Raw genomic sequence first — 23,926 nt, 5'->3', positions numbered from 1 at the left:
AAAAATAGAGTTAACCTCATCCGGGTACTTCATCGGATCAAAGATATTATGTAACACCCCTGACCAATATTGTCCCACAGTTAACCACCCCATTGGGCCGTGGGTTTTGTTCCTGGAGGTGGGGTTATACCCACAACAAGTGAAGAGCCCAAGCCCGCAGGTCAAGAAGCCCAGCACCCCTCCAAAAGGCCTCGGTCAGGTGGGAGAGACCACTACAGGCTATTAAAGCAGCCCTAGGACTTCTTCCCTAGCCGATGTGGGATCGTTACAATCCACCCCCCTTAGGAGATCCAGCATCCTCGCTGGCACACCGGGGTCGGGAGTCGGCTCTGATACCACTGTAACTTGATTTCTTTCTAATAGGCACTCTAACTTCCAAGTCATATAGCAACTTAATCGGCTTCATGTCTACCTCATATAGAAAATGTCTTCACCTCCTTCATACAAATTCATAACCACTAACTCCAAATCATGAGTTAGTTACTTTCTCTTGTGATGTTATAACTTTCAAGAGATATACACAATCACCTCATCATGTATCGTTAGTATACATTCTAACTCATCCTGTGGAATACCTGGATAAATTACAACACCACCTCCTCCGTTCGGTAAACTAACACAAGTACATTGGTTGAACATTTTTCACCTTTAAAATTCTTCTTCATATTTGGAATTCTAGATAACTTGCCAAGTCTAGAAAGGTCCTTGATCAAACAAAAAGTAATATTCGACCACATCGAAGAACTTCAACTCTAAGTAGGATTCTCTAGTCGTTTCCTCTTAAACAACTTCCATTATAGCTGAGTCAATAACAATTCCTTTCTTAGATATCGTATGACCTTGAAAGGCTATTTCTTTCAATCGAACTCACATTCATTGAACTTAATGGAAGTCGGTGCTTTCTCGAGGTTCGTAAAACTATTATCAAGTGTCTTTCATGATTTTCCAAACCTTAGAGTATACCGATATATCATCAATAAATGCCACCACAGATTAATCCAATTATGATTTAAAACCCCGATGCATTCAGGTCATAATTGCTGCTAGTGCATTGGTCAACCCAACTAGCGTAATTGAAGTTCAAAGTGTCCAAATCTTGAATTAGAAGTGATCCTAGTCACATCAATTCCTAGGATTCCCAATTGGTAATAGCTCTACTTTAAATCCAACTTGAATAATATCACGGCTCCTTGCCATCGACCAAAATCTTAAGCTATGTAAAACACTGGAGTATTTGTTCTTAATGGTTATATCGTTCAAGTCTCGATAATCTATATATATAGCCTCAAGTTTCCATCTAAATATGATATTCGATCCCTCAATCATTAGGCTCACTAAATCTATTAGACGTTTCCTTTCTCTAACCCAAGTCTCACAACCTTAATATATCAAAGTGGCAATCAAACATTGGATCCCAACTTCAACACCAAGTTCTCAATTTGGTCACGATCCTTGGTCATCTCCAAGATCTCAAGTTTGCTTACCCTCTCAAGTACAATCTTGATCATGTCTACTAGCATTCATATCTTATTATTAATCCAAAGGTGTAGGGCAAAGTGTAACTACACATATAAGCCATGAAATCAATTAGAATCAAGGTACCTCTCCATAGGTCATAGAAATTCGTAGTAGTTGCATCAAGTTGGGATAGATTTATCAAATCATTTCAAAAAGGGAAAAAAGAAAACAATAAGATTATACCAAAATGTGTCAAGTTGCCAAGATACAAAATAACAAAAGACTTTTTTTTTTTTTTTTAAAGTTCATAACCTCCAAAGGTATTAATCTAGACTAGAGTGAAACTATAGATTATATCCCTCGGGTGGAGTCGAAATCATTCTTACTCGTAGAATTTTCACTACTAGGATCCCTTCATAGCCATGGGTACTAATCATTCCCATCTGGTACTTGATTGCTTTGTAGCGGACCTAGCCGATTGCTAAGTACTTTCTCTTTTCGAAACTTTGGGCAATTCAAAAACTTATACTCGGTAATACCGCACTTCAGACATTCTCCTTGTTTCCTCCAATACTCGGCCTCAGAGTAGTTAATCTTACCACAATAATCTCAAGTTATATGAGAAATCACAGCTTGACCAGTTTGGGAATTTCCTTTGAAATTCTACCTCATCCTGAGAATTATCTCTTTTCTTATGCATTTTTTTTTCAAAGTTGTCATCTTATCAGTTGGCTCTAGTCAAATACTAGCTTGCTAGGCAGATCAAAGGATCAAAATGAGTAGTCATTCATAATAGAACTAGAGTCATATTACTCTTGCATACTCACTTATAAAGTTGCTCGAGAAGAAACTCTAACCTCTGGTTTCCAATAGTACCCTATTTCATCCCTTCAAATCAATTCTTCTATTTCAAAATTAGATTCTCCACGAAATTCAGATGGAGCAAACTTCAAGAATCATTCTATTTTCACATCTCTCTTGATCCTTAGGTTGGCTTATCGGTCTAGAGTTTCGATACTCAACCAACCATGCTGGAGCATCAATCGTATGGACAATAGCAGTAGTTACATGATTGTTTCCTTTATTTCTAGGATTTCGGTTCAATCCAGCAATCAATCAATAATCATCCCCTTGAGCTTGAGGTTGCTTAACCCCCACGCTCTCGATCCATTTCACTTCTTTAGTCACTCATAAATTTAACATGTTTAAAGGCATGATATAAAGTGAGTGCACATAACCAGAGTTTGAAAAGTGACACCTTTATCACGCCGAACAAATACAAGAATAAAAGGGGGACATCAAAATAATCGCAAATGTGTACATCCCAATCATGGGTTTGAAATCATAAAGCAGTAAAGTCAAGTATGTCATGTGTAATATTTAATTGCCTCAAAAGGTAAGAAACATAGTGAAACAAAATACAAAATGCAATGGCCTTCAAGCGAGTGCCACCCTGTCTATCTTTGGCAAAAATTATTAAAATAATTTAAATCACTAGTTTAGTGATTGGCGGAGCCAAAAGTCTTCACTGCCTCCGTAGGATCATTTTCATCTCCAGCACTAGGAGTTTTAGACCTCATGTCCCTTATCAAATATCTTGTCATTCTCCATTCATTCAACCAAGGTAACACACCCAGCCATCAACTTATCCATCCTGTCTTTAATTTCGGGCATTACCCTAACAAGTCGGTTCTTAGCTTTTTTTTTTTTTAGCTTCTCACAAGGAGTCTTTGTCTTCCTCGCTCCTTAAGTATCTCAATCTCCATTTCAGGAATTCTAGTAGGCCGCAATTACCCTCAGTTCTCGATCATCCCCTTGAATCGCCCTAGTTTCCTCCAATAGCCACTTTTAATGATCGACCACTGTTAATACCCCAGTATTTGGGCACAAGCAAGTCCTTTGAAAATCACATGAAATTTTAGTTCTGTGAATTGGACTATCTCTCCAATGCTCCCTTAGGTCTCCCTCGATAATAGACCACGGGAAGGTGTCCCGAGAGGATTTAATATTACCATTACCTTCCATAGTTTACACTTAAAAGTAAAAGCTCATGCAGGTCCATATATACTCAATGAACTAGATTTGATCATTTCGTACTATCCCACGTATATATCACACAAGATTAAGACTTATTGTCATCCACTAATTCAAACTAGGTTCTAATTTTCATTTTCATAAGTAGTAGCTTAACTTCCCAACCAGTTCCACAGTCCGGAATCCTAAACTTTTAAGCCTAGGATACACTACAGAGATCTGAAACCTAAGCTCTGATGCCAACTGTGACAGTTCTCAGGGTCACATCACGGGGTACCTATCAGCTTGCCACCCGCACGCGGGCATCCCCTACAGAGAGTTTCGCTTCGTGACTCTTCACGAACGAGAGGCTCGGGGCTTTTCCAGACGAAGGACTTAAAGTCTCAACTGTCGGCATATGGCTCTGATACCACTGTAACGCCCCTGACCAATATTGTCCCACAGTTAACCACCCCATTGGGCCGTGGGTTTTGTTCCTGGAGGTGGGGTTATACCCACAACAAGTGAAGAGCCCAAGCCCGCAGGTCAAGAAGCCCAGCACCCCTCCAAAAGGCCTCGGTCAGGTGGGAGAGACCACTACAGGCTATTAAAGCAGCCCCAGGACTTCTTCCCTAGCCGATGTGGGATCGTTACAGTGATGTGAGGACTCGAAAATTTTCTTATTTTTATAGAATATTACCGGGTTATTTAAATAATTATTCACTCATTTTCTCCGAATTATTTATTTCGACCATTTTAAATCCATTTAGATGGAACAACGTTTCTTTTATGTTTTTAAAGCGTTTTGTTGGAAAATTTACTTTTCAAAAATTCGTTTAGTTTGGAACAACGAGTGCACGTCTTTTGAGGCTATACTTGAATCAGGAGTGTATTAATATTGGAGAATTAAGAATGTTTAATAGTAGATTAAGAAAAGTTAATTGAAAAATTAATACTCGACTCATGTAAGAACTCACAAATTTACCTATTTTAAACTCCAGTTACGAGCTTATTTAATTATTTATCTGGCCAATGGCCTGAATATTATTTTCTATCCTTATTAGACCTAAATACATGGAATTATAGCTTCATTATATTTTTAAAGTGGCTCGTTTCAAAAATTATTTTCTTGGAAGCTTGTTTAGCAAAAAAATGAAAACGCGTTAGGAAATTTTATCCGATTGAGAGTACAATAGGCTTGGAATATTCAAGACTTGTACAATGGTCCTAAAATAGGTAATTTTATGTTTAAGTACTCAAGTGATAGTTAGTAGTACAATCGTTATAAGAATTTCTCGAAGGTTTCGCGTTATAGCGTTCAAATTGGCGATACGCGTTTTCACACGCGCGATTTTAATTGAGGGACTTTAGACCCTTATTTCGGGACAATTATGAGTGAATATTATCTACATGAATATAAGTGCATTAGAGGTTTAGTGCTCTAGTGCAACAAACGCGAGAGAAAATCGAGTCCAAACGCATCCTAATTGCACTATTTTCAAGTTGACTTTGAGATGGATTTTGCACCACACAATGAATCTTCCTTAGGAAGCCACAATTGAACCAACACTTTCTCTCTCCTCACTTCATTTGGCCGTGCAACAAGAAGGGAGAGGAACTCTCCATTGTTCTTCATTTTTCATCTTCAATCCATGCACCAAATTTCATCCAAATCACACCAAACTTGGAGACTACTTAGCAAACCACTTGGAGATTATATCTAACTAAGAAAGAGGGGAGCTTTCACGGTTTCTTGGAGCTTCAAGAGGGCCGAAAAATTCTGATCTTGCACACCAAAGGAGTAGGTAATGATCAATCCATGGATTCTTATCTTTTGGAGGTTATATAGCAAGATTAAGCTCATGCATGCACTTAGTTAGTTGTTTATGGTGTAAGATGAAATGGGTGGGCTCTATGAACTCCCACCTTTGTGATGAGGACTGATTTTGGGTTGATGATAGTTATAATGTTGGATTAGTGTTTAAAATGTTGGATTATTGGTGCATAATTAGTGGAAACTTCAAGGAGAGCAAAAGGCCAAATCTGACCATTTTGCCCCTGACTTGTTCGGCCACTTTAATGCAATATTTTGAGGTTCTAGTGGCTTTATTGTGTTGTTTACATGTTATATTAGTTGTGTAAAAATTTTAATTGAAAAATATTGAGGTTTGGTTGGTCAAATGAACCTTTCTCCTAGAGCTAGCAATCTGGAAAACTGTCCCGTAATGCACTGACCAGCGGTAGCAGTTCGACCATAACTTTGTCCTCCGACGTCGAAATCGAGTGCCGTTGGTGGCATTTGAAACTAGACATCCATACCTTTTCAACGGTATAAAATGTACATTCTGATTCTATGTGTAGGAGACAAACCATTCGTTTTAAGATAGCTGTCCTGTTTCTCTGTTCTGCTGGAATGATTTGTAGAGGCAGCAACTTGAGGCTCAATTTCGAGCTGGTTGTTTGCCAAATTTCAAAACGTTTCTTCTGTGAATTTTTATCCCTATGAATGTATTTTCCAACGCCATAAACTATGCTCAATTCCGAGTTAATTCGACTGAGTTGTGATCAAAACAAGAACACTGCTCTGTTTTGGAAAAACCTAGTTTTGGACAGATTTGAGATGAGACTTGTTGTGGTCTTATTAAATGAAATTCTTGGTGTTAAACACCTACTAAATGTACCATGAATGTTCCTTAAACTTTCCTTTCACATATGAACCATGATTGGAGGATTTTTTTAGCCAAACGATTGGATTTGGAAAGAAAAGGATTAAAGGCAGATTGCCTTAAGAATTTTTCCAAACTTTAGTTGGTTCGTTAACTACCTTTCCGAAGGTATTTTTCTATGAAAAATGATAGAGAGATACCCTTCATATAAGAGTAAAATACTGCCAATTTTGGTACCAATCCAAGTTCGTTTCGATACCTAACTAAACTTCTAGTGTTGGAAGTTCAAATCTGGAAATTCTTCTCCAGTCTTGAATTTTCCCCAACTTCGAGCTACCGTATCTCGGTACTCGAAACTCCGATTCTTGATCCGCTTGTTCTGCTATAAACCTCATTTGCAACTCTAATTGAGTTACAAATTTCAGGGGCCGATTCGCAACGTGTGAATCGTGCCGAATTTTCAAAGTTGGCCAAAATCCAACTTAATTCTGCCTTGTGAACCGAGTCAGTACCTTCAAGCTCATTTTTGAATACTTTCCACTTCGATTCATGGAAAAGTGTCTTCTAGGAACTTGTAATACTTTCTAAGAGGTTTCCAACGGTATAAATTTTTCCAATTCTTGACTTATGCCGAGTGAATTACGATTTTTCAAAGATTCATAACAAAACTGAAATTTTCCAACTTTCAAGGAAATAGAGTTTTTCAAGAACTCTTTATTCTTTTGATATTATCTAAACGTTTTATCCCCGATTTCCTAGATAAAGACTTAAATACTCTTGAACGTTATCAAACCCCACTCGAACCTCGATTTACGAGTAATTGAGGTTCATTTTCACGAAATTCCCTAGATTAATACTAATGAACGAATTATTCCTCGATAATTGGGATATGAATGATAATTCATTATTATTTGCTCAGGCGCACACGAGGACCTTCAAGAGGATCCCACGGTGGACGCTTGAACTTTTCTTGACCTTACTTGCACTTAATCCTTGGTGAGTGTCAGGTGTATGTAAATTTGTTACATGTTTAATTATTATTAATGATTGGAAATCTTGAAAGTGGAGTCGAGTGTGTACTTTACCACACTCGTTCTCATTAGAAATGAAATTTAATGATTGAAATGTATTGAATGAATGATTGAAATGAAATGGTATGCTATAGCTGCATACGTCGTTGGAGTGAATCTCCTCGACACACAAATGCATATGGGGACGCCCAGATCTCATTGGCCGACCTTGGACTCTAGCCGGCATAGGCTTGGTCGGGAACCTTGGCGAGCCATGAGATATATAAGCTTGACCTAATGAGAGGTCTTGCTTGGCATACTCGAGTAGTATCGCCACAAACAAATGACAGGCGGGCCCGATACAGGGGTATGTAAGGTGAAAGGGGACAGGTTAAGTGGATTTCTACGGACTAAACCTACCCGATTGACGGAGTGTCAATTCGTGGAGGTTATTGAATGTGCAAGTGGAATATAGCTCCTGAGAGCTCCAGTATCCTTGAATTGTTTCTGGTTATCTTTCCAGTAAATTGTTAGTTATTAAAATATGATTGCTTGACTTGTAAATTGGGATTGTTATTTGAGCAATGTGTTTGCATGTGTGTTCTTGGCCTCACGAGCGTTTTGCTCACCCTGTAGATTTGTTTTCCTTAACAGGACTAGATTCGGAGACGTATTGGAGAATCCCTCCTGATGTACTTTTGTTTAGGGTTTCTATCATATTTTGACTATGCCTCTTGGTTTTGGGTTGTACTTTTCTAATTGGAATGTAGTATTTGGGCATATGGTATTTTGGGTTTAAAGTTGTATTTTGAACACCCGATGTATGGGTTGGATAATGGATGACCATGGTTAAACTTGAACGTTTCCACATCTTTGTATTTATGTTATTGTACTTGTGACGTTAGATTGGTAATAAGCTTGAATGTTTTGCGTGAGTCCTGGCGAGAGCTGGGCAGGCGTCCCGCAGATACCCTTTGGTTCGCCTTAGGGAGAAGTGGGGGCGTCACATATTAAAATTCACCATTTCTTCATCAAACTCCATTGACAAAGTACCCTCATTTACATCTATTTTTGTCCTAATAGTGCTTAAAAATGGCTTACCTAACAGAATAGGTGACGGATTTAGTGATCTTTCATTCCCCATGTCTAGGACATAGAAATCTGCAAGAAAGACTAACTAATTGACCTGTACCAAAACATCTTCAACTAACCCTTCTGGATAAGCGTTGGTACGGTCTGCTAGTTGGATTATAATACTTGTGCCTTTTAATGGCCCAATATTTAAAGAAACATAGATAGTCTTAGGCATAACATTAATTGACGCCCCTAAATTCAACACCGCTTTCCTAATTGGGGTATCTCCTATTTTACAATGCATGGTGAATATACCTGGGTCCCCACACTTGAGAGGGAGTTTCCTTTGAAGTATTGCTGATATATTTTCTCCTACCGCCACTCGTTCATCTCCTCTTAGCTTCCTTTTGTGGGTGCAAAGATCTTTCAAAAATTTGGCATACTTTGGTATCTGGTTGATTGCATCCAACAATGGGATGTTGATCTCCACTTTCCTGAACACATCTAAAAACTCTTTTTTCTTCTCTGCCTTCTTTGTTTTCTCCAACCTACAAGGAAAAGAAGATAAGTTAGATTTAATAGGAGGTGAAGTAGTGAATGTTACCTTAGGATTTTCGCGAATGTGCCCTTCCTCTTCAATCTCTTTTTCTCTCTCCTCCTCATTTTTGCTCTTCAAATTTTTCACTTTAGGTCCCTCCACTTCCTTGCCACTCCTCAGAGTCATGGCACTTACATTTCTGGGATTTGCCTCGGTTGCGATGGTAATTTTTCATAAACGTGGGAGTGGGATTCCAAGCGGTTGATGGCAGTTGCCATTTGGCTCATTCGAGCATCCATATCTTTCATGCCCGCTTTGGTGTTCTGCTGGAATTGGGTAGTACTCGTGGTTAAGGCTCTGATCTCTTGTTGAAGCTGCGTAGTAGTCGTGGCCAGGCTCTTGACAATATCCTCCAGAGAGCTTCCTGAATTAGAGAGCGAGGGTTGAGGTTTTGTTTACCATGGCTGCTGAAATCCTGGTGGACGATTTGGAAATGAATTTCGTGGCCTATTCCAATAACTGAAATTGGGATGGTCTCTCTAACCCGGATTGTACGTGTTGGAGTACGGTTGTACTGCCTTCGGGGCGCGGGCACATCTCTGGCCATGTTCACCTGTTCAGCCCTATCCTCTTGCAAAAGGGGACATGTGTCCGTACAGTGGTCCATGCTTGTGTAGATTTCACAGACCTTCACTCACGGCGCGTTCCCTACGGCTAATTGTCTAAAAACAGACGTCAACTCCGACAGTTGCTGCTGGATGGATGACGTCTCTACCTCGTTGACCCTACGGGTGGGATTGCTCTCACGGAAGCCAAATTGTTGCGAATTTCTGCCATTGACTCAATAAACTCTCATGCTTCCTTTGGCGTCTTATTTGCCAGTGCCCCTCCACTTGCAGCGTCAATGATACTCCTGTCAGTTGACTGGAGTCCTTCATAGAAGTATTGCATCAATAGTTGTTCACTAATTTGATGCTGCGGGCATCTAGTGCACAACTTGTTGAACCTTTCCCAATAGTCATACAAAGATTCTTCGGGATACTGTTTAATGTTGCATATCTCCTTCCTCAAACTCGCAGTCCGGGATGCAGGGAAGAATTTTTCTAAAAACTTCTTTTTCAATTGTACACATGTGGTAATACTACCTGCGGGTAGGTAGTATAGCCAATCTTTAGCTACATCCTTGAGAGAGAAAGGGAAAGCTCTTAATCTAATTTGCTCTTCAATGACCCCAAGAGGTTTCATGCTCGAGCAAACCACTTTGAATTTCTTGACGTGTTTGTAGGGTTCTTCACCAGAGAGACCATGGAACGAGGGTAGGAGGTGAATCAACCCCGACTTCAGCTCGAAGGCGGTATTCTCAGTCAAAGTGGGGAATGTGATGCACAAGCGTTGGTGAGTCAATCCGAGGCAGCTAACTCCCTTAGTGTTTGGGTGTTTGCCATGCTATATTCGTCCTCTACTGACTCGTTTGCAGTAGATGTTTGCCCTTCTTTTCGTCTCCTGGTCTCTTGCCTTCACCTACGCGCTGCCTTCTCAACCTCAAGATCATATATTAATTCACATGTACGAGAAGAACGGGGCATAAACTAGCAAAAAATACCAAGAAAAAAACTAAACTAAAAAAGAAATAAAAATTTCAAACGCCAGTCCCCAACAACGGCGCCAAAAATTGGCAGGTGCCGAACTTGTGCAATAATAATAAATAAAACCCAACTATCATCTGAAGCAGTCAATAATCAATTCTAGTACTGGAGTAGGAACTCTAGGTGTGCAATAGGTTACTTGATTCACCCTATTCCTGAAGAGTTTGCTTAATCCGATATACCTGAATTAATTATTTAACTAAATTCACTAACTAGTAGACAGTGGCAAGCAGGGTCGTCTCCTCAAGAACTAGCGAGAAATTTGTTTCTTTTCAAGTCAAGAATGATGGGGGGTTTTGGAATTAAATGCCAACTAAATAAATTAAATGCAGAAAATAATTAACTCAGAAGAAATAATTAGAGAAACTCTAGCCAATGGTACACTTCAGAAATGGTTCATGTACTGATCATCGATTCACAGATAATTCCAATATTTATTAATAGATTAGTTATAGTTGTCATGCACGCGATAAACAACCAACCTTTCCTTAATTTCTTGATAGTTAAGGTACGACCGTTAACTATTTCTCTAACCCAGAAACAACTCTAGGTACGACCGTAGCATATAATTTCTAGCTTGCATTAATAATTAGAAAATCCAATCCTAACTAACAAACACGCTACGAGAGTTTGTTTAACCTAGATCGTATGTTCCCCTGACATAAACCCAATTACGCTAGTTGCTACTAAGACAGAGATAACGAACAATTACGGATTCAATTACCCCTATTGAGCAAAATAGCCTATATGAATAATTAATTATTACGCACTAACCAATCATACACAAGGCTATAGCAATTAAAAGTAGGGAACATATAAATATCAATAAATGAAGAAAGTAATTAAAAACGGTTTAGATCTCATAGTAGTTGTTGAACCAATTCGTCAGTTGCCCCCTTGACTAAAATCAGGGGTTTAGTTCCCCATAATTAGAGAACAAGCCATGCGATTATAATTGACCGGAGCCATTTTTTCTTGCTTTGAGAATCGATCAGCTGAGGAGAGAAAATGGGCGATTGATTTCGATTTCTTTCAATTCTCTTCCAAGCCAGAACGTACGGAAGGTCTAATGCTCTCTTTTTAGTTTTCGGTCAAAACAAGAAGAAAACAATTCCGAGGGTCCACAATGGCAGCTCTTTTTAATTTCTCCCAAAGCATACGAGAGATTGCTCTCTTTGTGTTTCTTCCATTCAATCCACAATAAGGAAAAACCAATCACAAGGTCAACAATTGCGGCTCCCGTTTTCTTCTTCTATTTGCTAAGCAAAACATATGAGAGAAAGGTTTCTCAATTCGGTCAATGCAAGTGGAGAAGCCTCCTTTGCAAAGTCAACCGTGGTGGCTTTTTGCCCTGATTGTTTTCAAAGCTGCGGCCAACCCCCGTCCCCAAAAACAAAAACGAAAAGTTAAACCTAAGCCAAACGAAAATCCCCTAAACCAAGTAGTTCCCCGAAAATGGAGGAAGGGATTTCCTCTTATCCGACAACTGGTATTCAAAGAAACAAAACTCCCTAAATAAAATAAATTAAAATCCATTACAATTTAATTTCTTCAGCTTCTCAAACGGGCCCCACTGCTTGAAGTGCCCCACGTATGAAAAATCCTCTAAATTTTGACTTTTAAGCACTTTCCAGCATCAGTTCCTGCAATTAGCACCAAAATCATATCTGAGTAGAATCCACCCAATTAATGAAATACTTAGTCAAACAATTGTGCAATAATGCCCAAAATATTCCACTAAAATGCACCATAATATATGCATTTATATACATTTGTTAAGGAAAAAAGCTAAAAGAAAATACAGAGAGAGATTAAACATTTGCATCTGTGTGAAGGAAGAAAAGAATGTAAAAAAAAATTAACTTTTTATGCACTGACAATATACTGATTTTTTTACATTAACAATCTTTAATGCATGTCACATATGCATGATTTGAATTTCAAATTTAAATTCATGTTACATGGAGCATGCTCGTGAAGTGGCATACATCAAAGGTTCCATGGAAAAACTGGCTTTCAAGTGATTGGAACTCATAGCTCTGAGTTTGAGGTTGCCAAAGAATAGGTTCCATGGCGTCTTTGAGGATCAAACAATCATTATTAGTGATACAATCTCAACCTAACAAGAACCTGTTTTGAAGAACCGAATCGATCAGGCAGTGGAAAGATATATCCTGATCAAGTTATGGATAAATTAGACTGATTCTAGACAATCAAGGACCGCTCGAGATTGAATAGAAGGGTAGAATAACGCCACAATTTGACGTGATCTTGAATTGATAAGTCAAATGAAAAACTCAAGAATCCTCATAAGTATTCAAGTTAGATCTCTTGGACAAGAGATGTTGCTAACACAAAGTGTTTGCTAGAAATTTTCTTTCATAATTCACCTCCAAAAAATGTTGGACTTAAATGCTCTTTTATAGCATTTACAAAGAGTCAAAAGAATCTAACTAAATTAGGAAACTTCTTAACTAAACCTAACTCAATTCTAACTTGGAAACTAATTCGACTTAAAGCTTAACTATGGTCAACATGACCTAACCTTTTAGTTAATCAAACTAATGATTCATTTAACTCTTAAGCTAACATGAATCAGACCAACTAACAATACTTGAACCAACCACAATAATTGGCTAGAAAATATCATAAACACATGATACTAAAGACTTAATAACCAAGTAAACACACTAATTCTCAAGAAAGGAATGGCTGGAACGTTGGACTTCATTTACTCAACCATCTTCATGACTTGAACATGAATCATGGACCCCAAGTTCGTATCATTCCCCGCCTCTTGAAAGCAATTTGCCCACAAATCGTCAGATTGGAGAAATTACAGTAACTCGGGCATCACTTTCATATGAACATACCAAGTCGCATGGCGTTTATGCAACTGCAAGAAACTCACAAGTAATGTTTTCAAGGTTCCAATATAGATGAAGCTGATTACAGTGCCTTCTTGCTCTTTGTTTCTCACAAACAATCTTAACCAAGCTATTATCATAGCTTGTGAGATCAGCACCGTGGATTCGAATGTATTTCTTGATGCTCAAGAATTCAAATTGCGCATAAAACTCAACTCGTGTTGGCAGCAACATGATAGAATTAGCACCTATATCTTCTTGTGAACAAGCAATCGGCAACGAAGTACTTAAAGGGAACAAATGACCCAAGTCCATGGGTGGATGGTAATTAGAAAAACCATGGACAGCTGCTGGTTTGGGAACGCCAAATTCGGCTGGAACAAGCATGAAATCTGGTTGCATTGCACAAGATAATTCTGGAAAATTTTGGACAGCTTTACAACCTACAAAAATAAAGTTTCAACTTGTAACGAACTAGAAATAGGGTATATAAGCAATGGAACATCATTAACTAAGTGATAAGAAAGTGTAGAATAAGAGTTAAATGTGAAAACTCCCTTTCATATTTCATTATTCCTTCCATCAACCAATTCAACTAGATGAGTCATTGCTGGCTCTCTACACTTTCCATCAAAATCTACATAAGAACAACAAGAATTAGGACTAGTAACATGCTCAAAATATGACAAAGATGATAAATGAATCATAGGTAAAGAATGAGAAGTAAAATCTGAAATTCTCCCTTTAAGGTGAACTCGAGTTGACTTTCCAAAAGTGAGGACAGATTTGACATTATCCGACTCCATGAATTGACACCAAATTGACTTAACTCCTAGAAGACAAACTCTATGGAAACCAGTGAATTGTATAAGTGACTTTGGAATGGAACATTGCATGACTAACTCCACTTGATTTCGCTTAATCTACCCAAAAGAAGAAACACTAAACAAAGCAAAGGTAAGTTTGTTTGGAAAACAATAAACTCTCACATTCTCAGTTGAAATTAGCTCACTTGATTTTGCACTCATCTCATCAGATTTTTCCACCTCTTTTTCTAGCTCACTTTCCTCAACTTTTACCTCATATGCACTCTCAAGTGTTACCTCACACTTCTCACTAACAACTTCATCTTTCCACTTTTCAGCTTGAATGACAACTTCCTCAATCTCGGCCCTTTCAACTGGCTTTTTCTTTTGTTTTTCTTGAAGAAGACGTTGGTAAATATCCCACCATGACTCCTCCTCAGATGACTCAAATGCAGCCTTAGAGTTTGAGGAAATTGATGCAATAGACTCCTTATCCCTTTTGAGTGGTCTTTCTTCTTTTTGTTCACCACATGTTGACTAATTGCGAGAACTTTTAGGCTTCACAACTCAATTATGGTCATGAGACCTCTCAAATGAACAAGCTGATTTGGTGGACGATGAGCTCTTTGTAAATGCTCGGCACGTCCTCTTTTGGTTCTCCATGTAGCCATCACAAGTGCATTTGTATTTCTCGTAAGCACTTATTGCATAATCATGATCCATCGCCTCCTTGAGGGTAAGAAATTCATGGTTTGACACTTTAGCACAACTAGATTGAGTGAAACCCCTCCTCTTGAGAGATTCGGTCTCAATTCTATCAAGTTGCTTATGCATGATTCCGATTGACTTATTTAACTTCTTTTCAAAATCCCCCAATATGGATTCCAACATAAGCGTAGGATCAAGTAATGTGAACTTCCTTTGGGGGATATCCTTGACCTACAAAAATGGTTAGCAAAAACAAAAGAAAGTTTCCTCACAACACACCCTCACGTATATGCATTCGCACTCATGTATCACTCAAGTATTTTAGACACTCTAATAAGCTCACCAAACAATCTCTTGGTCATTGATCTCCTTACTTAAAGAAATCAGAAATTTCTCAAGTAGTTCAATAACTTATCCAACAACACACAAGGAAGTGATGTAGACGAGATTTGGTACACTTGAATTGAGATTTGATCACAACAAAGACTGATTTGAACGACTCAAAAGTGCTGAAACAAGGCTAGAAATTCCCAGGTTTGGTTCGTGGAGAGTGGAACTCGAAGACCTAATAAAATTAGGTGAAAGCTGAATATATTTGATGCTAGTTTGTGCCAATTTTGGACCACATTTAAGACACAATTTACACTTAAATTCTTACTGAAAATCAACACCAAAAGCTTGATTTGATTTGGTGTTTATTTCAGCAAAGAAAGACACAAGACAAAGAAGACTCGAATTAGCAAACTATGGGCTCAACTTAGGAAACTTACGGACTCTTGGACTCCAAAAATGATTTGGACTCTTTGGACTCATTTAAAAGCTGAAAAAAAAAAGAACTTAAACACGGACTCTCAATGGCTAGACAAGACTCAAATAAACAAGACACAATTGGCAGAAATTTTGGGATCCTAGAAAACTTCTACCCGACTAGGAATGGTTGAAATTTGGAAACTTGTTTGGGTGACCAAATTTGGGAATTTGTTTGGGAAACTTGGATTCAATTTTCGAAAGGAAAATATTGGTTTAACAACTTTCCTAAGTATGGCTTAACAAATCCAAGTTGGACAAGGTTAATGTGACCAGATTTAGGTAACAAACCAAATCAACTTAATATTCCACTTGCAAGCTTTTTCTTGAGATCTTGATCCGTTTCTTATTCTTTCTTCTTTTTTTTAGTTTTTTTCCCTTTTTTTCACGGATCAATCTCTTTTTTTTTATTTCTTTCTTTTTTTTTTTCAATGCAACTTGCCACTTCAAGAAACGAAAATTAGCCGCAAATATCCAAGAAGATGAACTAGGGTTTCAAGAATTTGGAAAGTTGAAAACTTTTGTATCAAGATTTCAGGAACCCAACTAGGTGATCCAAGAACTTCAAGAAATTACCAAACTAACTATAAGACTCAAGAACAACAAGAAACAAACACAAGGTATGCAATTTTTTTTTTCGGATGAACAGTACCGCAACAATACTTCGGATGAACAGTAACGACTCGATGAACAGTGACGCTACAGTAGTGATGAACAGTAACTATGCCGCAGTACAACTTTTTTTTTAACTCAAACAACGAATCTAATCAAGGGAGAGAAACGACACAAGGAAAAAAATAAGAACCAAACGAGCGACACAAGGTAATCACAAGATATTCAAACCCTAGAATGATGTACAGTTTTTTTTTTTTAAATAAGAAGGATTAGGGTATGGTAGCAAAACAAAGAGAAAAACAAGAAGAAGAAAAAGATATTAACTTGAATCAAGAGTCGAAACTCTAATACCAGATGATACAATCTCGACCCAACAAGAACCTGTCTTCAAGAACTGAATTGATCAGGCAGCAGAAGGATCTATCTTGATCAAGTTATGGATAAATTGGACAGATTATAGACAATCAAGGACCGCTCGAGATTGAATAGAAGGGTAGAATGATGCCACAATTCGACGTGATCTTGAATTGATAAGTCAATTGAAAAACTCAATAATCCTCTCAAGTATTCAAGTTGGATCCCTTGGACAAGAGATGTTGCTAACACAAAGTGTTTGCTGGAAATTTTCTTTCATAATTCACCTCCAAAAAATGTTGGACTTTAAGGCTCTTTTATAGCCTTTACAAAGACTCAAAAGAAATCTAACAAAATTAGAAAACTTCTTAACTAAACCTAACTCAATTCTAACTAGGAAACTAATTCGACTTAAGGCTTAACTATGGTCAACATGACCTAGCCTTTTAGTTAACCAAACTAATGATTCATTTGACTCTTAAGCTAACATGAATTGGACCAACTAACAATACTTGAACCAACCACAACAATTGGTTGGAAAATATCATAAACACATGATACTAAGGACTTAATAATCAAGTAAACACACTAATTCTCAAGAAAGGAATGGCTGGAACGTTGGACTTCATTTACTCAACCATCTTCATGACTTGAATATGAATCATGGATCCCATGTTCGTATCAATCTAGGTCAATCACTATCCACCTTGCCCTGATTTGCCTCTAGGGTTTGGTCAGCATAAGGATGCTGTGGCTTTGACCATTCTTGCTCAAGATGATGTTGGAGGACTTGAAGTAAAGAGGAAAACTGATGCAGAGTGGATTCTTGTGAAACCAACTCCTAACGCTTATATCATCAATATTGGTGGCATTATCCAGGTATCAATGTCACAAAAGACAAATATGGAATCAAAGGCTGATTATACTAATAATTCAGTTGATTATTTTGTCGGATTGTGTGCAAGTGTGGAGAAATGACAAATTTTAGAGTGCGGAACACAGGGCGAGTGTGAATTCTGAGAAGGAAAGGTTTTCCATTCCGTTCTTCTTCAACTCAGAACATTATACTTGGGTTGAGCCCTTGGAGGAACTGATCAATGAGCAAAATCCTCGCAAGTATGAGGCCTATAACTGCAAAAAGTTTTACCTGTTGAAAATTTGCAAATTTGTCATTTCAAGATTGATAACCAAGAAGCTACTATACCGGTGCTTGCTTGTCGTAAATCCGTTGTCAGCTATCCACCTTGCCCTGGAAGACTATTTCTTCAGTATCTATAAACGCGTGAAGACTAAAATAGAAAAGCTAGAATGTAGGATCTCCAGATCCGACATTATGTCAAATGATAATTGTATTGTATTTCTTGCATTGGCTTACTTTTCTATGAAATTAAAATTGACAAGTCAATTGAAACCCACTACTGCTTGGTAACCAGCACTTCACCTGTGTTGAATCCTACTATATCGGAGGATATTCCGTAAAAACTTGAATTGTTCTAAAGATAGCAACCTAGTTTGTACCTCAACCCATACCAAACAAACACTAATGCTACAAATTATTTGCATTTTTTATGCAATATTGGGATATGATAATTTTGTTAATTTTCTTGTTAAGTTTAATTAGAGAAATTATTGTTACTTGTATAATTATTTTACCCCAGAACCAACAGTATGTATTGTCTTTGAGCTAATTGATACCCTTCCTATCTATTAAGTATTAGTTTGTGATTAATTTTTCTTGCGTAGTACGTTTGTTTTATGCAAGTTCCAAATTTTTTATGTATTATCTTTGAGTTAATTGCCTTTCTATTAAGTATCAGTTTGTGATTAATTTTTCCTGCGTAATATGTCAGTTTTTTGCAAGTTCCAAAATTTTTTTTGTGTGGTTATTGCAGTTGTCATGTTGGTCTAGCTAGAACCTTTTGAATCAAAATCCACAATCACTAAGTGTTAGTTACAATTAATTAAGAACTGATTGTCAATGCTCTTGGCAGCAAGATTCTTCCTGTATTTTTTAACAGGTGTCGAGCCTACGCAATAATAAAATTCTACTTATAAAAGTATATGACTGAGTATAATAGTAAGTAGGGTCGTCTCCACGGGGATTGAAAAATTTGTTTCCTTTCAAGCAAGAATTAAATGGGGGGTTTTCCACATAATGAAAATAAATTAATTCACTCAATCAAAAACGATTAAATAAATAAAATAAATTAAAATTAATCAATAGGAAGATGAGCTCAAGTCAAGGAGAAACTTTAGAAGTGGTTCACGCAACTGCTCATTGATGCAACAATAATTTCATTTATTCATTAATAAACAGGTTATAATTATCAATAAGTTCTGATAATCAATTTTTCCTTACTGTGTCGATAGTTAAGATACAACTGTTAACTATTTTTTTAATTAGCAAATAACCCTAGGTATGACCATAGCTTTTAATCTCTGACGAGATTCTATCATGCAACAAATTTTAATAAGTTAAATACCCCATTTTCTGCAAGTATACATATCATTTATCGAGTATAGGAGATAACAGGTGTTAATTACCGATGGAAGATTATCAATTACCGATAGTTTTCGAACTCCTTTATTATTTATACTATCACAAGTGCAAAAAATTAAATCTACACTACAACATGTAATAAAAGTAATAAAAATAACAATACAAAACTCCTAGACTCATGGAATTCCTTACTATTCTTGCAAAATGAAATTACCAGTTGATTGAATGTTTTTATCTTGACTAGTTATGGTATAATTTCCTAATATATATGAAGCCTACTTTTATAGTGAATCAACTATACTTGTAACTAATCCAAACCTACTCTCGTAATTATGAAATTAACTACAAGTTCATTTCTTCTATGAAATTACATCGAACAATCCACCAAAGCCACAAATGTGTACTTCTACTCTCATGAGTGTACTCCCTAGATTTAACATTTCTTTGAACTACTGTTAAATTTCAATTCTTATTGCAAATCTAACACTATGAGATTATCATAATTAATAGCAAATTAATCATGATTAGAAAAACAAAAGTGCCAAATAACTTGTTCAAAATAATAGTATCAAGAAACCAAGTAAACATCATAAATAAAATATAGGAAGTTCATCCATAACTCAAGGTATAAACTTAACAAAACATGAAGAAAATGAAAGAAAAAACCGTACCTATGTTATAGTTAAACATGAAATCAAATACAAAAGAAAAAGTGATAGGAAAGATTTCACCCTTATCACATGAGCTACAACTCTCCATTTTTATTCCTTAATTCTTCATCCAAATCTGGCTACAAGTATAAAATGGGTTGAACTACACTACACTACCTATTCTACTTCTAAACTAAACTAAATACTAGGAGCTTGTAACCTAAGAGCTACAGTTTTTATGTTTCTCTTCTCTCCAAGCTCTTGGGTTGAACTACACTACACTACCTATTCTACTTCTAAACTAAACTAAATACTAGGAGCTTGTAACCTAAGAGCTACAGTTTTTATGTTTCTCTTCTCTCCAAGCTCTTCTTCTCCTTAAAATGAAAGACACAAGCTCCATTTTATAGAGAAGTTTACAAACTTTTAACTTGTATCTTCCAATGTAAACATAAAACAAGAGTTGGCTCAAAAGTCAATTTTTGTGGCTTCAAGAAAACCAAGAAAAGTTGAGGCAACAAAAGGTGTTTCTTCTTCATAATTGTACTCTCCTCCAAGCTACAATTATGTCTTGCCAATCCTTGAAATGCATAAAATAGAACTCTTCAAGAAGCAAGTTAAATTTTCTTAGTTAAAAATTTCAGCTAGCTAACCCTCAGAGGAAGCTCGACCAATTACAAGGCCAGTTATGAAGCCAAAAATTTCGCAGCAAAAATTGATACATTCTGCCTAGCAACTGTCTCAGGAACCATGGCCTGTTCCTCCTCCCCTATTTTGCAACAATTTTTAGCTTCTTTTCTTGTTTCAACAACCAAGTTGCACATTCAAGTCTCGACCATTTTTCCAAATAAACAACCACATTAACAAGTAAAAGAGCGTAAAAGTTCATATAAATTACCACAAAATATGGTTCAAATTTGATGCTTATCAATCTCCTAATTGCCTTAAAAACTAGAAAAGCCCTATTCTAACTAATAAATGCGCTACGAGGATTTATTTAAATTAGATCATAAGCCTACCTGACACAAACCCAATTGTGCTAGTTATGACTAATTTAAGGCAGTCAAACAATTACTGACGAGATTTTACTCCACACCAAATTTTAATAAAACCTAACTACCCCGTTTTATGCAAGCATACAAATCGTTTATCGAGTATAGGAGTATTAAGTGTCGATCCCACAGGAAAGATTGTCAACTACTAATAGTTTCCAAACTTCTTTATTATTTAGGCTATTTCAAGTGCAAGATATTAAATCTACACTACAAACATGAAATAAAAATAATAAAAATAATAATAGAAAACTCCCAGAGTTATGGAATTCCTCATTACTCTTGAAGTGAAATTATCGGTTAATTGAATGATATTATCTTGGTTAGTTGTGGAATAATTTTCTAATATATATGAAACCTACTTTCGTAGTAAATCAACTATACTTGTAGTTAAGTCATACATGCTCTCGTGGTTATGAAATTAACTATAAGCTCATTTCTTCTATAAAATTACATGGAACAAGCCACTAAAGCAATAAAGGTGCACCTCTACTCTTGTGAGTATACTCCCTAAGTTTAGCATTTCTTTGAACTAGTGTTAAATCCCAATTCTCATTGCAAATTTAACATCTTAAGATTATCACAACTAATAGCCAGTTAATCATGATTAGATACACAAAAGTGCTAAATAACTTATTCAAATTAATATCACCAAATAACCAATTAAACATCACCAACAAGATATAGAAAGTTCATCCATAACTCTAGGTATAAACTTTAGCAAAACATGAAGAGAATGAAAGAAAAAACCATACTTGTATTATTGTTGAACATGAACTCAAATACAGAAGAGAAAGTGATGGGAAAGAAGTCACCGTTATTACCTGAGTTCCAAACTCTCTATCTTGCTTCTTAATTCTTTATCCACATCTAACTGCAAGATGGATAAACTACACTAACTATACTATACTAATGAACTAAGAAAAACTAGTGAAAACTACATTTTGGCAGTATCTCTGACCTTCCAAAGTTAAGAAAATATGTCTTCAAACCCCCTATTTATATATGAATTCAAATTCCAAATAAGTTGTTAAAATTGACGCAAAATACTCTTGAGATTTCCATAATATTCTTCTACAAATCTCCATGCTCTTCTTTACCGCTGCAGTCAAAATTCTTGCTGGAATTGAGCTATAAATAGTTGTAAAAAAAATCAAACCAAGTGACCGTGCAAATTGCACAACTTCCTTAAGAATACATGGGGCCAATATGCAGGTGTAAGGTCACGTATTGTACCCGTGTATTGCCTCCCCTGCAAGTTTGCACTTTTCTGATCAGTCTTCAATTTTACTCTGTTCTTGCACCAATTTCAACAGATATTTTCTCAATAATGGAGGTTGAACTATCTCTTGTACAAAACAAGAATGTTGTAGCTCTTTGAGCCATCAATGCATCAAAAACGATCTAATTTGAAGCTCTGGAGTCTAAGAAATGACCAAAATGCCCTTAACTAATCCCCTATTTCAACTTTTGACAGCAAAAATGGCTGACTGTATTTTGACTTTTTAATAAGGAAAACCATGAATGGATTTTTATGTCTCATAATAAATGTATAATTATGTTTTGCCTTCAAAATGACTCAAGAATCACCTTAATCTAATACTTTTAGCTCAAGATATAGCCAAAATACCAAAAGATGTCAAAACTGTCAAATATTTCTTCTTTTATACTTGATTGCATTTCATCTTTTGAACATTTTACACTTTATATTCTCTTTAAATCATTTCAAATCATCAACAATCATCCAAATATCTTCTCATTGCATTCCATTTGATGATTGAATCATTAAAATCTACAAAAACATGAAATTTTTACCATTTGAACACATAAAAATGCAATTTTTCACACTATGAACCACAAATGCATAATTCACTAGAAACATGAACAAAGGGATAAAAATTACAAAATGCATAATTAAAAAAATCAGAAAGGGATAAAAATTAGTAGTTTTAAAACTGAACAAAAATGATTGTTTGAGTTTTTATTTGTACTGAGTATGGTAAAGAGATTAATGGGTTCGGTTGAATTAGGCATCAGCAGTAGCTACTTATTAGTAGACTTATTTTCTAACAATAAAAAGAACAGATAAGTGCTTGTTTTGCATATATACGTGTGGTTACGTATATGTATTTTAGTGTGTTTTCATTCAAATTCAAGTCAAATAGCCAGGTGTTTAGTTAAGTTTTGCATTTTGGTAGTTAATTGAGAAAATTTGCATTTCTATGGACTTAAGTGCGGAAATTTCATGTTTTTATAGGTTTTGATAATTCAATCATCCATTGAAGAGAAGTGGAAAGATACTTACGTGATTTTTGATGATTTGAAGTGAAAATCATGTGACATGAAGGACCAAAGGATGAAATGCAAGCAAGAAACAAGAAGAAAAGTATTGGCAGCAATGATATATTTTGCTACATTGGCTATAACTTGAGGTAAAAAGTTTGGATTAAGATGATTCTTAAACCATTTTAAAGTTAAGAGGAAGGGCTACAATTCTTATGAGACAACAAAATCCAGTTCTCACGTTTTCATAGTCAAAAGTCCAAATTATTGAAGTGCTTTTCTCCTACAATATTTTCTGACTAGTCATTAGTATTTTGGTCATAATTCAGTCTCCAAATCTCAAAATGACTTGATTCTTTAGCCATGGGAAAGCTATTTCAAAGGAATATAGCTTTTCTATTTTGCACAAGAGCTAATTCAACTTTCTTCATGGAAAAATTTTCATATAATTCTGGACCCGGATTCCTGGACGGATTGTAGGTAGATAGCAGAAGACTAATGAACACCAAAGCAAAATGAGGGATCCGCGGACCTCAAGTCTGGAGATCACCTCGTGGATCCTCTTTGAAGGCTACTTTTGAGCAATTTTTTAGTTGAAACAGGGGAGAAATCTAACCAACAATCCATCCACGAATTCTCAGCCGAATTTGAGTTCGAGAAAAGCTGCAACTTGGTTAACTTTCACAATAATTGAGCCTTTCCTTTTCCCTATGAATGGGGTTTCTCATGGATGAAATTTCTGGAGAAAAAGGGAGGAAAACAAGGAGAAAAACCACCACAATCATGTAGATCTTAACCAGATTTTAGATCATAGGTTAGATTAGGTTAGTGTAGTAGTAGATTAATCATTCCATCTTTGTATTAGCTAGCCTGAATGAA

At 36.4% G+C, this 23,926-nt stretch overlaps 1 non-coding gene across 1 annotated transcript; it reads left to right on the top strand.

The window, feature by feature from the left end:
• Window positions 1-9,726: 9,726 nt before the first annotated feature.
• On the top strand, window positions 9,727-9,833 carry LOC113750929. The gene has a single exon (XR_003464699.1). It is a non-coding gene; the product is annotated as a small nucleolar RNA R71 (small nucleolar RNA).
• The last annotated feature ends 14,093 nt before the right edge of the window (window positions 9,834-23,926 follow it).

The sequence above is a fragment of the Coffea eugenioides genome, chromosome 10 (genome assembly GCF_003713205.1).
Source record: "Coffea eugenioides isolate CCC68of chromosome 10, Ceug_1.0, whole genome shotgun sequence".
Taxonomy (NCBI): Eukaryota; Viridiplantae; Streptophyta; class Magnoliopsida; order Gentianales; family Rubiaceae; genus Coffea; species Coffea eugenioides.
This window is presented reverse-complemented; position numbering and strand designations above follow the sequence as displayed.